Genomic DNA, 18,016 nt, shown 5'->3' on the forward strand with positions numbered 1-18,016 from the left:
GGATCCAGAGGGGTTCTTGAAGGTAAGTGGGCTACCTACCTAGGAAATCTATTTACTGGACTGTGTCAAAAGGCTTATCAAACAGTCAATCCAGAGGGGATGGCCACATATTCAGAGGTCAAGGCAACGATCCTACAAAGATCAGGAATCACCACAGAAGTGTACTGGCAACAGTTTCGAGGAGGAGTTTTATGCTCTGTAGAGAACCCTAGGACCTTGCTCCACTGCCTCAAAAATGCTGCCTGGAAGTGGATGCATCCAGATTGAAAAACTGGGGAGGAGATGGACAAAGCCATTTTGCTGGAGCAGTTCCAGGACACTCTCGGTCTGCCCATGTGGCAGTGAGTTCACCTGCATCCGGACCTGACAATGGAAAAAGCCCTGGAGGTAGCAGAGGCATACCATCAGGCCCAGATCATGCTTGCATCACTATCCTGTTGAGAGAAACCCCCCAACTTAGAGAGGTAACGGTGGAGCCCAGAGCCTCTGGGACAGGTCCGACTGAACCGGTCACCCCAGCGACAACCTTCAGTCGGCTTGACATGTTTCCGTTATGGGGAGCGAGGACAGTTCGTGAGATGCTGTTCCCACAGGTAACTGGAGGCAATGGACACAGAACATATAGAAAGACATGATTTAATGGAACAAAGTCAGCATGGCTTTACCCAAGGCAAGTCTTGCCTCACAAATCTGCTTCACTTTTTTGAAGGGATTAATAAACATGTGGATAAAGGTGAACTGGTAGATGTAGTGTATTTGGATTTTCACAAGGCATTTGACAAAGTTCCTCATGAGAGGCTTCTAGGAAAAGTGAATGATGAAAAGTGGTGATGTCCTTTCGTGGATTACAAACTGGCTAAAAGACAGGAAACAGAGAGTAGGATTAAATGGACAATTTTCTCAGAGGAGGAGAGTGGGCAGTGGAGTGCCTCAAGGATCTGTACTGGGACCCGTGCTTTTCAATATATTTATAAATTATCTGGAAAGGAATATGACAAGTGAGGTAATCAAATCTACAGATGATACAAAATTATTCAGAGTAGTTAAATCACAAGCGGATTGTCATAAATTGCAGGAAGACCTTGTGAGACTGGAAAACTGGGCATCCAAAATGCAGATGCATACAGGGAAAAATAACCCATGCTATAGTTACACAATGTCAGGGTAAAGTGACCTTGGGCAAGCCACTTTACCCTCCATTGCCTCAGGTACAAAAACTTAGATTGTAAGCCCTCTGGGGATAGAGAAATACCTACAGTACCTGAATGTAAACCAGTGTGATATCTCGATCGAGATCGAATGTCGGTATATAAACATAAATAAATAAATAAATATTAGGAGCTACCACCCAAGAAAGAGATCTAGGCATCATAGTGGATAACATATTGAAATCGTCAGTTCAGTGTGCTGCAGCAGTCAAAAAAGCAAACAGAAAGTTGGGAATTATTAGAAAGAGAATGGTGAATAAAATGGAAAATGTCAAAATGCCTCTGTGTCGCTCCATGGTGAGACTGCACCTTGAATACTGTGTACAATTCTGGTAGCCGCATCTCAAAAAAGATATAGTTGTGATGGAGAAGGTACAGAGAAGGGCGACCAAAATGATAAAGGGGATGGAACATCTCCCATATGAGGAAGACTAAAGAGGTTAGGACTGTTCAGCTTGGAGAAGAGACGGCTGAGGGGGGATATGATAGAGGTGTTTAAAAATCATGAGAGGTCTAGATCGGGTAAATGTGAATCGGCTATTTACTCTTTCAGATAATAGAAGGACAAGGGGGCACTCCATGAAGTTAGCATGTAGCATATTTAAAACTAATCAGAGAAAGTTCTTTTTCACTCAACGCACAATTAAACTCTGGAATTTGTTGCTAGTGGATGTGATTAGCACAGTTAGTATAGCTGGGTTTAAAAAAGGATTAGTTAAGTTCTTGGAGAAGTCCATTCTCCCAGGACAAGCAGGATGGTAGTCCTCATATATGGGTGACTTCATCAGATGGAGCCCTGTCACAGAACACTTTTGTCAAAGTTTCTAGAACTTTGACTGGCACACTGAGCATGCCTAGCATGCCACTAACCCTGCAGCCAACAGGGTTCCCCCTTCAGTCTCTTTTTTTCCGCGCAGCAGTTGCCTCATGGTTTAGGAGCTCTGTGTGAACTTTCTCACAACTTTCCTCATGGAACTGCTTGAAGTTTATCTTCTCAAAAAATCCCTCAGCGGGGTCCCCCATCGTGCTCCGTTCCCTCCGATGCTCAGTAAATGGTTTTTCCAGTACTGACGGTCGGTTCCTGGCGGCTTGCCGATTCGGTGCCCGATGGTCACAGACTATGTGCCCGCCAAATTTTAACATGGTGACCTGGTTTAGAAAATGTCCCGAGTGTCCGAGGACCATATCCATTACGGACCCTCATGAAGTATGTGTTTTGTGCTTAGGCCTCTCGCACGACTTTCGTCGATGCCCTAGTTGTGCACAAATGACCCCCAAAGGCCATCACACTCACCTGGACAAAATGGAACAGTTGTTTGCTTCAAAACAGACTGCTCCATCAACACCAGTTCAAGCGCCACCGACCATGGAGGGTCCATCGACCTCGGAAATGATTCACCAGGAGCACCGTGGACAGGGTGACTGTCCATCACCGACTCCATCGAGGACATCAGCGTCATCGTCCTCTGTGCCGGGGAAAGACCGGACCGAGCTCCGAGGGAAACATCGACACCGGCCCCGACGGGCATTCCTGACCAGTGCCGGCACCGATACCGCAGTGGCATTGACTTCCATCGAGCCACCTGCAAAGAGGGCCCGGGGAGAGGAGCACCCATACTCCTCTGGACCTAGAATCCCTAGGCATTCCCCACCGATACCAGTGCTGGGCACCAAGCCTCCATAGGCCCCCATGGAGGCTCCAGTGATGCCTAGGCTGCCACTCATGCTGGCTTCCTGGGAGGAATTGGACTGCATGGTGCAAGAAGCAGTGCTGAAAGCCTTATGAGGCTTCCAATTGCCACCGGTGCTGGCCTCCATACTGGCCCCAGAACCCGCTGCCTCAATGGTGGCACCACTCCTCAAGCACCTCGATACGCTCATTGGTGCCTTATCGACTCCTATGCCACTGGACACGCTGGCATCGAGTCCTCCATCGAGGCCTCCACAAGTCCCGATTCCTGTACCGGGTTCCTCAGAGGAGGAAGGATCGATTCCCGGCCACGTCCCTCCATGGGAACCGTCGATGCTGGAGCACGTGCCAGGGCCATCGGGGCTCCATTACCCAAGCACACCTCATCTGCCCCGATGCCCTCAATGCCATCGCCAATTCGATCAATGCCGATTCCGATTCCATCAATGCCAAGGCTGCATCCATCAATGCCTTCCCACCCTCTCGGCATTGGCATCGGGAGCTCCACTTGGGGAAGGTGAAAGTTCTTATAATTCATGGGGCGATGCATCCTCAGATGATTCATCACGGACATCCGAGGACTTACTCTCAGAGCCTTCACCGCTGGAGGAAAGGTGAAGATCTCCTCCAGAAGATCTCTCCTTTGCCAGTTTTGTCAAAGAGATATCTGAGACTATACTTTTTACACTGGTCACGGAGGAAGATGCTAGCCATAAAATGTTGGAGCTCTTACAATTTGTAGATGCTCCAAAAGAAATAGTGGCAATACTGGTACATGAAGTTCTTTAGGACCTCATGCACCACCTGTGGGAACATCCAGGTACGATATCCCCAGTCAATAAAAAGACAGATGCTACCTTCCTGGTTCAACAAGCCCCAGGTTTTCAAAAGAGTCAGCTGCCCCACCGCTCTGTAGTTGTGGAATCAGCTCAGAAAAAGGCTAAACGGTCGTGTCCACATTCCTCTGCCCCTCCCGGTAAGGAACTGAAAGCATTGGATGCGTTGGGACAAAGGATTTTCCAAGGGTCCATGTTGATATTGTGAATTGCAGCATATCAACTATACATGACCCAATATAATAGAAATCTCTGGAAACAAGTCCAAGAGATTGCAGAGACACTGCCACAGCAACAACAAGAAGCCTTGTCCTCCATCCTACAAAAAAGAATGAAAGCAGGTAAACATGAAGTCAGAGCTGCCTATGATTCTTTTGAAAAAGCATCCAGAGTCTCGGCAGCGGGCATCAGTGCTAGACACTCGGCCTGGCTTAAGGCCTCAGACCTACGCCCGGAAGTGCAGGGCAAACTGGCAGATCTACCCTGTACCGGAGACAACCTGTTCGGGGATAAGATCCAGGACGCAGTGGCCCAGTTAAAGGATCATCATGAGACCCTGCACCAGTTATCAGCTGTCTCCCCAGATGTTCCCTCCATAGCCCACAGGGCCATGCTTAGAGAACCCAAGAAATAATTCTACAGGCCACGCAGATATTACCCTCCTGCATCCCGTGCACATCCGGCTCGGGCACCTCAGAGGGGACATGCACACCAAACTAGGACATCTAGACCACAGCCAGCTCCACAAGCTGGCCTCGCGTCTGGATTTTGATTCTTTCCCAGAGAGCAGCAGCCATATTCCAGTGAGGGGCTGCCTGTGCCACTTTGCAACAAATTGGCATCCAATCACCAGGGAGTAGTGGGTATTGTCCATCGTAACCCACGTTACTGTCTACATTTTTCAAAAATACCCCTGGACTTCCCACCCAATCCATCCTTGAGTTGGGACGACCACACAGGAAAACTTGAGTCAGAGCTCTCAACCCGTCTGTCAGTCAGAGCCGTGGAACCTGTTTCACTGAATCAGCAGGGAAAACGGTTCTACTCCAGATATTTCCTAATTCCAAAAAAGGCCTGTGGCCTCTGGCCTATTCTGGACCTCTGTGCCTTGAATACCTTTCTTCGCAAGGAACAGTTCAAGATGGTATCCCTGGGCACCATGCTTCCTCTACTTCATCAAGGGGATTACCTGCTCTCTGGACCTTCAAGATGCATATGCCCATATTGCGATCTCCCCTCCTCATCGCAAATATCTGCGATTTAAGGTGGGACGCAGTCACTATCAAATCAAGGTACTACCATTTGGCCTAGCCTCGGTGCCTCGAGTCTTCACGAAGTGCCTGGCAGTCATGGCTGCGCAGTTACACAGCAGAGGTGTATATGTTTTTCCATACCTGGACAACTGGCTCATAAAAAGCCAGTTAAACAAGGAGTCCTCGACACTCTCAGTCTCACCATAAGGCTTCTAAACTCATTGGGATTTCTAATAAATTACCCCAAATCCCAACTGACAGCATCTCATCTTCTCTCCTTTATAGAAGCAGACCTAGATACGACATTGTCCAGAACATTCTTACCCAATGACCATGCGATTACTCTGCCATCGTAAAAGAGCCTAGGCTGGCCAGCTACTAAGGTTGCTTGGCCACATGACATCAACAGTCCATGTCACCCCTATGGCACATCTTGCCATGAGAGTGACCCAATGGACTCTGAAATCCCAGCGGCGACAAGCTACTCAGCCGCTGTTGTCCATGGTGCACATAACCAGCCAGCTTCATCTGTCCTTTGCCTGGTAGATTCACAAAGCCAACTTACAAGTGGGTCTTCCTTTCCAACCACCGGCTCCTCAGGTGACCTTAACTATGGACAGCTCCGACCTAGGTTGGGGAGCCCACGTCCAAGGCCTTCAAACTCAAGGGACCTGGGCAAAAGCCGAAGCGACCCATTAAATCAACTTTCTGGAGCTTTGAGCGATGCGGTATGCCCTTTATACATTTCAGGATTACATCTCCAAAAAAGTTGTCCTGATTCAAACAGACAACCAAGTTGCTGTTGCGTCCGTCGGTTGCAGATGGCTGCGACCACTCTGCCTCACCTCCTTTCTATCATTTTCCTCCTCCCTTGGAAATATGGCTACCTCCACTGCTGGTTGTCAAAACTCTTGGCGTCTCTGAGACGGCATGGGCATCCCCGTCCGCCATGCTTGTTCCTGAGGCTTCCTAGGATATGCGAGCGCATGCTGCCAATGCTTTTGAATACGTCATGGTGGGAACCTTGGGGGCGTCTCCACCGCATGACGTCAGTACCTCCGGGTATTTAAACCTCAGCTCCGCTCCAATACAACGAGTTAGCAAGGACTTCGATTTTGCTACTCTGACCGCTTCTAAGCTGCTCGCTTGGATCCCTCATTACCCTCTGGGGTAACTCGCTCCTTCAGAAGCTCTATGCGGAAATCCTACCGCTCTAAATGGAAGAGATTTACCTTGTGGTGCACACAAAAGAGCTTGGATCCTTTTTCTTGCATCACATCGAGTCTGTTAAATTATCTCTGGCACCTCTTGGAATCTGGTCTCCAGACATCATCTATCCGAGTGCCATCTCTGCTTACCATCAAGGATTAGGGGATGCCCCAATAACGGTTCAACCCCTGGTGAGTCGCTTCATGAGAGGCTTAGTAGAGCTTAAACCTCCTCTGCGGCCACCGGTCGTGGCATGGGACCTCAATGTCGTACTTGCACGACTCATGCACACTCCTTTTGAGCCCATGCACACCTGCGAACTTACATGGAAAGTTCTTTTCCTAGTAGCCATCACGTCTGCTTGCAGGGTAAGTGAGTTACAGGCCCTTGTTGTTATGATTCGGCCTCGAGAGGCCTTGCATTCTGTTGTATATCAGTAGTTTTAGTGTGCCCATGGGCCTCAGCCTGACCCCGGCCATCCAGGGTCGAACCAAGGGTTGACAGTGGCTCCGCGTGGCTGGACACTCTACCCTCTGCCAGGCCGGCAAGCTCCCATGGCCAAACATCCGAGGATGTTGGAAGGTGAATGGTCCTCCGACCATTCCGGGCCCTTTCGGATCTGCTGCGAGCAGCATGGAGCAGCAGGCCTGGCCTGAGGTTGAGGGCAGACGGGCCTTGGCATGGAAACACTGGAGTTGATGCAACGGCATCACATGGCACGAAGACACTTGGCAGAAGACGTGACACCAGGGCTGTGGATACGAGACACCAGGATCGATGCGGACGGCATCGCAGACGAGACACTTGACGAGGTTGATGCAGACGGCATCCAAGACGAGGATTCATGGCTGGGATGATGCGGACGGCATCCGAGGCAAGACACATGGCTGGATAAGGCAAACGAAGACACATGGCATCAAGGCAAGACACAAGGCATGGACATTGGCACTGTCTCTCAGGGCGCCCTACTCAGGCCACCCGCGGGACTGAGTCGCGGACCACCCTGTCCATTACGCGCCCTACACAGCCCCAAGGCTGGTCGCGGACCACGACGGGAGCGGGACAGCGCAGGAAGACACATCAGGCTTCACGGCTCAGGAGCACATGACAACCGTCCACCAATAGCCTAGTCCACCCAGGAACTACATCTGGGGAACCCCCGGCCTACCGGTACCAGAAGGCTCCAGAGCGAGGACGAGGCGGAGTGAAGGGAAGAATGTCAGGAAGGCAGGAACACCAGGACAAAAACGAAGAAACCTGGACATGGACCTCAGGCACAACATGGAACGTAGAACGAAGGGATCAAGGTGAGGAGCTCCACGAAGAAGACCTTACAACGAGCTCTGGCAGGCGGGAGCCTCCAGAGCGAAGACTGAACACGATGCAAGGCAATGAAGAACTGACGGAGCAGCCCCTTTATAGGGCTGGAACCAGGAAACAGTCTCTAGGTGGGGCCCAGACACTTCCTGTGTCTGGCCCTTTAAATAATGTGAAGAGACACGGCCACGCGCCTAAGCAGGAGCAGGAGCAGGGCTGTGCAGGACCGTGGACAGCGGCCTGCACAGCGTCTTCGCGTAAGACGCAGAGGAAGCAGGAGGAAGCCAAGGAGGCGGGTCCTGACTTCGGCGCGAGCAGCGACCGAGCGAACGGTGACTGCGCGAGCAGCGACCGAGCGAACGGCGACCGCACGAGCAGCGACCGAGTGAACGGTGACCGCGCGACCGACCACACAAAACACAAAAGAGGGAGCAAAGGAACGGAGAGTGAGGGAGCGGAGAGCAAGGGAACAGAGAGCGAGGGAGCAGGGAGCAAGGGAACAGAGAGCGAAGGAGCAGTGAGCAAGGGAGCGGAGAATGAGAGAGCGGAGAGCGAGGGAGCAGAGAGCGGAGAGCAAGGGAGCAGAGAGCGAGATAGTAGAGAGCAAGGGAGCGGAGAGCGAGAGAGCAGAGAGCAAGGGAACGGAGAGCGAAGGAGCAGAGAGCAAGGGAGCGGAGAGCGAAGGAGCTCAAAGAGCGAAAGAGCCAAGAGCGAGAGAACAGAAGTGAGAGAGCGAAGGGCGAAGGAGCGAAGAGCGAGGAAGGGAAACGATGGAACAGGAACGAGGACGGGGAACACACAAGCAGAAGCCAACAAGCAGGAAAGAAAACAAGAGGGAACAACAACCAAGCAACAAAGAACAAGACAATACAAAGACCAACGAGCAACAAGCAAGGACCAACAAAAAGCACCCAGAAATACCAAGAAGACCTGGGGGAGGGAACCCAGGGTGGGAAAAAGAAGACCAGCAAAACCAGTGGGGGTGCAGGCGCCTCCTGCAGGTAGTGAAACCCCAATCTGGCAACAAGATGACAAAACGTCTGGAGCAGGCGCCTCCTGCAGGTCGTTAAAAAAGAATCCAGACGGCTGGCGCCTCCAGCAGGTCGTGACTATGGCAATACTGGCGCCTCCAGTAGGTCATACACAGAGATAAATCTTGAAAAAATGTTTCAGTCCATCACTGTCCAGGACATGGAACGAAACTGTGGAACAAGGCGAGATATCAGCAGAGCACCACCATCGGACACATGGCCTTGCATTCTGTTATGATTCGGTGGTTTTAGTGTGCCCATGGGCCTCAGCCCGACCCCGGCCATCCAGGGCTGAACCAAGGGTTGACGGTGGCTCCGCGAGGCTGGACACTCTACCCTCTGCCAGGCCGGCAAGCTCCCATGGCCAAACATCCGAGGATGTTGGAAGGTGAATGGTCCTCCGACCATTCCGGGCCTTTTCAGACCTGCTGCAAGCAGCATGGAGCAGCAGGCCTGGCCTGAGGTTGAGGGCAGACGGGCCTTGACATGAAGACAGTCCAGGGCGGCCTCCGGGCCACGTGGGAAGGCCGAGGGCGGCGTCCTGCCGCCTCGGCGAAGATCAGCGTGGGTGAGTGTGCTTGCTCGCGGGGGGAGGGGGGAACCTGCGGGCGGCGCTCATAACACTTGTGACCTACTCACCCTATACACGGTTCCTTCATGACTGAGTGGTTCTCTGCACTCACCCTAAATTCCTTCCTAAGGTGGTAACTGATTTCCATTTAAATCAGTCCATAGTCTTGCCCAATTTCTTTCTAAGACCTCACGCTCACCCAGGTGAGATAGCTCTCCACACCTTGGACTGTAAGCGTGCTCTTGCATTTTACTTAGACCGCACTACAGCCCACAGGAAGTCCACCCAACTTGTTGTCTCTTTTGATAAGAACAAACTTGGGAATGTGGTGGCAAGCAAACACTGTCAAACTGGTTGGCAGACCGCATCACATTCTGTTACCAGCAAGCAAGTCTTCCACTACAGGGATGATTGAAGGCACACTCAGTCAGAGTAGTGGCAACGTCAGTAGGACACTACCATTCAGTACCGATTGCTGATATCTGCAGGGCTGTGACATAGAGCTCTCTTCACACCTTCGCAGTTCATTACTGCCTGGACAAGGCTGGGCGACAAGATTCCATCTTTTGCCAGTCTGTCCTAAGAAATTTGTTTCCAGTGTAGGAACCCAACTCATCTTACCTCGATCCACTGTGAATTTCAGGCTGCCTCATCCTTGCCAACAGCACCCCAGTTGTTGTGCCTGTTGCACATGTTCGGTGCTGCTTGGCCTCATATGTATGACTCAGCCTGTAGCTTGCTATTCACCCATATGTGAGGACTACCATCCTGCTTGTCCTGGGAGAAAGCAGAGTTGCTTACCTGTAACAGATGTTCTCCCAGGACAGCAGGATGTTAGTCCTCACGAAACCCGCCTGCCACCCCGTGGAGTTGGGTTCGCTTACTTTTTATTATTTTAATTTTTCACTCATACTTTTGCTACATACGAGATTGAAGGGGGACCCCTGCTGGCTGCAGGGTTAGTGGCATGCTGGGCATGCTCAGTGTGCCAGTCAAAGTTCTAGAAACTTTGACAAAAGTGTTTCGTGACAGGGCTCCATCTGATAATGTCACCCATATGTGAGTACTAACATCCTGCTGTTCTGGGAGAACACCTGTTACAGGTAAGCAACTCTGCTTTACTTGCTATTAATTAAGTTGACTTAGAAAATAGCCACTGCTATTACTAGCAACAGTAGCATGGGATAGACTTAGTTTTTGGGTACTTGCCAGGTTCTTATGGCCTGGATTGGCCATTGTTGGAAACAGGATGCTGGGCTTGATGGATCCTTGGTCTGACCCAGTATAGCATGTTCTTATGCTCTTATGCAGTAACTTCTTACTGTTGCAGCTTAGTAGATGTCTTCAGTCAGGGAGTCTCTAAATGTGTGATACCAGTGGGACTGAATGGGGTTCCCACCCAAGTGCTAATGGACTCCGGTAGTGTCAAAACACTGGTGCGAAGTGATTTGCTGAAATGGATCCATTTTGAAGCTGGAAAAGTAGCAACATTGGTATGTGTTCACGGGGACCATCAATGATATCCCATCAGCCGTGTACACCTGAAGGCCCCGGCCAGTCAAGGGATGATTACTTCCTTGGCTATCCTACCTCGTGATGATTGGGTGAGATTGCCCGAGTTTCAAAGCCCTTTTGGATCAGCATATAACAGGTCTACCTAGCCATGACCCTGAAGAGCCAGCGATTCAAGATCCCTTTTCAAGGGAGGACCCTGACCTCGTTCATAAAGATACTAAACCTCAAAAGCCCCGGCGGCAATGCCATCAGAACACATACCACCCTGGGGAAGGGTATGGTCCGTCCACAGGCCTGGAGGGGCAAGTTAATCAACCAGGTGATGAAGAGGGTGCAAGAGAAGATCTGCATGTCAGAAGAAATTGAAAAGGTCGCATTAGCATAGAAAAAAGTAGGGCAAAGACGTCCACAAGCCTACATTAGCCAGAAGCTACCGCTACATGAGAGACAGTACTCCACAGTTGATTCTCTGTCAAGAAAGGTCTCCCTTGTGCAGAGGGACTCTCAAATCGGCAAGGCTGAGCTGAGGGGGGGGGGGGGGATATTTGAGGGAGTTGTATAGGCATCTCCCTCAATCTACCTTAAAGGTCTGGGTTCAGATATCCCGCTTGGTCCTCCTTAAGGTTGGGCTTCCCAAGGTATCATGGGAGGAGAGAGGTGTCCAACCTCTGAGCATAAAATCTGAGGGCCTGGACAGGGTAGACCTCCTGGGGAACTGACAGAATCCCAGCGTACTGACTAAGGACTTATCTGAAAGGTTGATAAACTGCTTGTACTTAAAGCTTAGAGACTGCTTGAGTTCAAGGAGTCTGTTCTATTGTCTGCTGCCATTTGTGTGTCTTTAAGATCACTGTAAATAAAGAGCATTTTAAGCACAGCCAGAGTTTTTGTGTGCTTTCCACTGGCTGTAACCATGCCACTGAGTGCTCGAGTGCCTCAGGAGATTTCTGAGGACCCAAATAATGCAAGAAATGGTCTATCAGTTTTGGGGGCAGCCCCTGATAGAAAAATTAGTCAAGGCCATTTGATTTTTCTCCGTCTATAGCAGTGGTTCTCAACCTTTTTTCTGTCGGGACACACCTGACAGATGGTTCTCACATGCGTGACACACTGACCCATGATCGTCACAGGGCTAGATGTAAATGTACAGTTTGCATCCACGGGAACCCCCCTGATCCACAATAATGGATGTAAAGCAGAATTATGACATTCCCCATTCAACTCATCTACAAAAAAGATATTCTGGTTCTGGTGTCATCTCAGTAACAGCAACTCAAACTCCTTCTACTTTCAGGCTCAATAGCCCTACTTATGAAAAGACAGCAGTTTACCACCAATGCATGTCCTCTTGAGAAAACGCAACAAATAAGACTGATAAAACACTTACATGCTAGTAAAATATCTCTGTAACAGACACAGAACCGACCTAACATACTCCCAGGATCTGTAGTAATGCACATAAACTAATCCACACACAGTTACACCTGTATTATGGAATACACTCAAACAGGAGCAACCCTATCTATGAAAAGGCAACACTATAAATATTAAAATCAGGCCCTAAAAACCAATACACCTCTTATTAGGAAAACAGAACTAACAAGCAGCTATAGATCCCCACACAGAAATAATTGTAAAACTATACTAATAAGCAGAATAAATGTTTCACAACAACTATGAACAGAATAACATCCAACAATTAAAAACTCATAAAAACTATTAAAAATTCTCCAAACACCAATAAAATATTTCAAAAAAAGCAGACACATCACATAATATTAAATAATTAAAATGGCAGTCAATCAAGAAAAATAAACTTAAAAAGCCACCTTTACTTACCCCCTCCAGCAGCTGTCCTACTCCTCTTCCATGCAGGCTGTAGCACACACCAGAAGCAGCAGTAGTGGCTAAGCTCTATACTCATGGTCCTCTTCCTTAGGGCCCATGTCTCTCACACACACACACCATACCAGTCATGCCCCCATGACCAGTTTCTGTCTCTCACACACCAATCATCTCCCAGTCTTTGACAAACACACCAGTCACCTTCCTGAACAGTTTCTCTCATGCCATACACACACACACAGGCTTCCCACTCCCGTGTTCCACTTACATATATGGGCTTCTCACTCTCATAATCACTTTCTCTTTCTCACATACACTCACCAGTCTCTCACTCCCATGCTTGTTCTCTCCACATGCACAGGCTTCTCATTCCCATAATCACTTTCTTTCTCTCACACATACACACACACCAGTCACCTGATCTCTCTCATGCATACACACACACAGGCTTCCCACTCCCATGTTCTCTTTCAGATATACAGGCTTCTCACTCCCGTGCTGTATCTCACACACTCCCATGCTCACTCTTCACATGCACAGGCTTCTTATTCCCATAATCACTTTCTTTCTCTCTCTCACATACACACAAACACACACCAGTCACTTGATCTCTCTCATGCATATACACACACACATAGGCTTCCCACTCTCATGTTCTCTTTCAGATATACAGGCTTCTCACTCCCATGCTGTGTCTCACACACACACAGGTTTCTCACTCCCATGCCCACTCTTCACCTGCACAGGCTTTTCATTCCCATAATCACTTTCTCTCTCTCACACATACACACACACCCGTCACCTGATCTCTCTCATGCATACACACACACAGGCTTCCCACTCCCATGTTCTCTTTCAGATATACAGGCTTCTCACTCCCGTGCTGTATCTCACACACTCCCATGCTCACTCTTCACATGCACAGGCTTCTTATTCCCACATACACATACACACACACCCGTCACCTGATCTCTCTCATGCATGCATACACACACATACACAGGCTTCCCACTTCCATGTTCTGTCTTACATACACAGGCTTCTCCCTCCCATGCTGTGTCTCACACACACCCAGGTTCTCACTCCCATGCTCACTCTCTTCACATGCACAGGCTTCTCATTCCCATAATCACTTTCTCTGTTACACACACATACACACACACCAGTCTCTCTCTCTCATTTCCATGCTCGCTCTCCACGTGCACAGGCTTCTCATTCCCTGAATCACATTCTCTCTCTCACATTCACATACACACCAGTCACACCGTCACCTTACCAACCAGTCTCTCTCATATACATGCACACACACAGGCTTCCCACTCCCATGCTTTCTCACATACCCAGATTTCTCACTTCCATGCTTTTTCTCTCTCTCTCTCTCACACACACACAAACACACATCCCTGACTGTCTCACATACACATCAGTCATCTCCTTGAGCAGTCACTTTCATTGTCTCTCACACATATACACATACATCAGCTCTCTGACCAGTTTCTCTCAATCACACACATACTCTCGATCAAATACATTCTCTCACTTACACACAGGCTCTCAATCACACACATTCTCTCACACACAGGCTGGCTGGCTGCTTCTCTCTCTTTCTGTCACTCACTTCCTCTCTCTCTCCCTCCCCCCACCCCCCAACGGTAGCTGCTCCTCCTCCTCCAGCCCCCGCAGGCCAATAAGGAAGAATTCCATCGATCGCGGGAGGCTCCTGCTGCTCTCTCCTCTCCCGATTACCGTCTGCTGCAATAGCTTGGGGGCCGATGCTGCAGCGGCCGCTGCTACTTCATCACGCGGCACGGCCTTTCTTCTTCCCGCGCACCGCGTATCACTTCCTGGTCCGGGGGGGGGAATGCAGGCGCGGGAAGAAGAAAAGGCCAGCCGCGGATGCCACAGATTTTTTTTTTTTTGCACCGCTGCTGTTGCCGCTGGGCTTGAACGTGCTGATAGCCCGGCGGCAACGGCAGCGGTGCAAAAAAAAAAAAAATCTGTGGCATCCGCGGCTGGCCTTTTCTTCTTCCCGCGCCTGCATTTCCCCCCCCCCCGGACCAGGAAGTGATACGCGGTGCGCGGGAAGAAGAAAGGCCGTGCCGCGTGATAAACTAGCAGCGGCCGCTGCTAGTTTATCACGCGGCACGGCCTTTCTTCTTCCCGCGCCTGCATCCCCCCCCACCCCGGACCCGGAACAGGAAGTGGTGCGCGGGAAGAAGAAAGGCCGTGCCGCGTGAGAAAGGCCGTGCCTGCTAGTTTATCACGCGGCACGGCCTTTCTTCTTCCCGCGCATCACTTCCTGTTCCGGGTCCGGGGGGGGGATGCAGGCGCGGGAAGAAGAAAAGGGCAGCCGCGGATGCCACAGCTTTTTTTTTTTTTTTTGCACCGCTGCCGTTCCCGCTGGGCTTGAACGTGCTGATAGCCCGGCGGCAACGGCAGCAGGGAAGAACGAGCAGCGGGAGGGACCGGGAGCCACGCGACACACCTGCCGGTGCTTGGCGACACACTGGTGTGTCGCGACGCACCGGTTGAGAACCGCTGGTCTATAGGGTTCATGTATCAGAGTGATTAATGAACACTTCAGTGAGAGGGCTGAGGCATTTAGTAGGCTGATCATTAGTGAGCATAAAGCACTGGAATATTTTAAAGCTTGGACTGGATTCAGGGTCATTGAGGCAGTATAAGAGGGAGGCAGTATGGGGAAAGTGGATACTTGAGATGGCTGGGTCAGTTAATGGGCACTAGTATGCAAATTATTTAATTCTATTTTTGCCTTCTTAAGTGATCTGTCTTCGATTGTCTTTGACACTCATGAAATATATTGTATTATACCACTAAGATTATTCATTAGTAATCAGTAGTTCATTATTCATTACTCAGCTGGTAATTGCTGCTACAATTTTCTGGGCATTATCAGAAGCAGCATACAAGAGAAAATTATGTACTTAAACGGTAATTTTAAAATGAGTTATAGGTAATGTAATATCGTAGCAAAATTAAAAATCCCTTTTCATACATAAAGTGCACTTACACCTGAATATCCTATGGACAATTCGATGGCATCTATTGTAGCAATTTTTAAAAGCCCACTTACAAGGGTAAAGTGCATTTACACTTGTAAAATCCAATTTTAAGCATGTAAATGCTTTTTAAAATCAAGTTTTTGCTAATAAAAATACTTCAAGTTATTTATGTTGCATAGGAGGTGGATCCTTGGGCTGAGGTGGGATTGATGCAACCCGTAGGCGAGGGCCTACGGGTCCCCACCATCAGCAGGCGGAGTGGGCTGAAGTTGGAGGCCACTGCAGCTTCACCTATACCAGCCCATGTTCCCCTCGGGTTGAGCCTTCAGGTGCCGGGGCCGGCAAGACTTAGGCGGGCCTCAAGGTTAAGTACAGTAGATGGTTCAGCCCAGAGACAGCAGCTAGCAGATGGCGTGGTCCTATCCTGGATGGGATATGGAACAGGAACTCAAGCACCAAGGAACGAGAATGAACTGAGTGAAGGGAGGCCGAAGCCTTAATAGTCTGGGTCCAGAGGATAGGGGCAGAGGCATCACTGTCAAGCTTGAATGGAAGCTGGCAGCACTTAGAAGGTGTAGCAAGCAATGTGGAACTCTGGATTCAAGTCTGAGGCAAAGTCGTTTGTAGCAATGGTCAAGGCACGGAGAAGGCAGACGTGGTCAGATGTAGCTATGGTCAAGGCACTGAGAAGGCAGGCGTGGTCGGACATAGCAGTGGTCAGGCTCGGAGAAGGCAGGCAAGGTCAGGCATAGCAATAGTCAGGCTCGGAGAAGGCAGGCAAGGTTAGGCGTAGTGATGGTCAGAACCAGGAAGTCAATCAGCACACAGTCGAGACGAACATGAACAGAAACCAGGAACTTGGAGAAACAGGAACACAAAGCAAGGCTCACGGAGAAGCAACGAGTATGAGGAAACCTGGAACAGGAGACCAAGGAGCCCCTTTGCAAAGGCAACGCTTCAGTGCGAGGCCTGAGCATTTAAACGCTGAGGGAACTGACATTAGCATCCGGGTCCGCAGCCAGATTCCCTCCGCGGGCCCTTTAAAGGTTTCACTGGTGTGCGCACGTGCGCCTAGGGAGGGGTGCAGCACCGCAGGTGGCATCTCTCCATGAACCTCTCGAAGAGGCCCGATGGATGGAGGCATCCTGGCTGGAGGTCCCGGGAAGTGGAGCAGGACTGGAGGTGCTGGCGGAAGTCCGAGGTCAGGACTGGTGGCCCACCACTGCCAGCGACAAGGAGCTGGAGCCCCAAGCTTGTGTAGAGAGGTGAGAGGGCCGCACCATGGGGCTGCGGGAGGCAGCGAGCGTAACAGTATCCCCCCTTTACGCCCCCTTCCTGGTGATCGGGGTTTGCCCGGATGGGCACGATGGAAACTCCAGAGGAGGGTCTTGTCCAAGATGTTGCGAGCAGGCTTCAATGAATTTTCCTCAGGTCCTTAACCCTCCCAAGAAAGGAGGTACTCCCATTGATGTCCTCTACAGTGGATGTTTAGAACTTTATGGACCTTATATGCCGTACAAGTCTCTGCCACCAATGCAGGTGGCTCATGGACCTTCTGGGTAGGCCAGGACAACACTACCGGCTTAAGCAAAGAAACATGAAAGGTATTATGTATACCCAAGGAAGGATGGCAACCGGAGCTGGTAAGTCACAGGTCTGATGCGTCGGGTAAACAGGAACGGTCCAATAAATCTTGAAGCAAATCTCTGCGAAGGAATTCAGAGTCTAATATACTTGGACTAAACCAGACTTTCTGCCAGGAAGGAATTCAGGAGCTGTGCAGCGATGACTGTCAGCAGTCTTCTTGGCCCGGGAAGCGGTCTGGAGCAAGCGAAGATTCGTCTGTTCCCACAATGTCTTAAGGGTATCCGCGGTAGCCTGTGCTGCAGAAGACTGCACGGAGAGAGGTATGGATAATGGTGGTCGAAGTTGTTTCCCATAAATTAAAGAGAATGGTGATGTTCCAGTAGCTGTGGCAATGTGAGAGTTGTGGGAAAACTCTGCCCAGGATAAGAGGTCCGACCAGTTGTCTTGTTGGCCATTGATATAGGCCCGCAGGAACACCTTCAGAGAGCGGTTCAGCCATTCAGCTTGCCTGTTGGCTTGGGGATGATAGGCGGTCATGAGACTGATGTTAATACCAAATTTTTGGCAAAGGGAGCACCAATTTCTGGCGACTAATTGAGGACCTTGATCAGAAACAATATTCAGTGGTAGGCCATGCAGTCTGAAAATGGAGACATGCTAGTTCTTGTTCAGATGGTAGGCCCGGAAGAGGTACAAAATGGGCCATTTTCGAAAAACGGTCTATGGTGACCCATATCACGGTATTACCCTTAGAAGGGGGCAGATCCATGATGAAATCCATAGATAAGAAAGTCCACAGTTCCTCAGGTGCTGGAAGTGGTTGTAAAAGTCCCCAAGGTCACCTGACTGGGGGTTTTTGTTGTGCGCCCACATTACAGGATTCGACATATGCCTTAGTGTCGGAGACCAAAGTAGGCCACCAGAAAAACCT

The 18,016-nt window shown here is 50.0% G+C and overlaps 1 protein-coding gene across 1 annotated transcript in view; it reads left to right on the plus strand.

The window, feature by feature from the left end:
* Window positions 1-18,016, plus strand: part of LOC115083294 (dynein heavy chain 5, axonemal-like) — a 1,259,434-nt gene that overhangs the window by 98,871 nt on the left and 1,142,547 nt on the right. The window lies entirely within an intron of this gene.

This window comes from Rhinatrema bivittatum, chromosome 2, assembly GCF_901001135.1.
Source record: "Rhinatrema bivittatum chromosome 2, aRhiBiv1.1, whole genome shotgun sequence".
NCBI lineage: Eukaryota > Metazoa > Chordata > Amphibia > Gymnophiona > Rhinatrematidae > Rhinatrema > Rhinatrema bivittatum.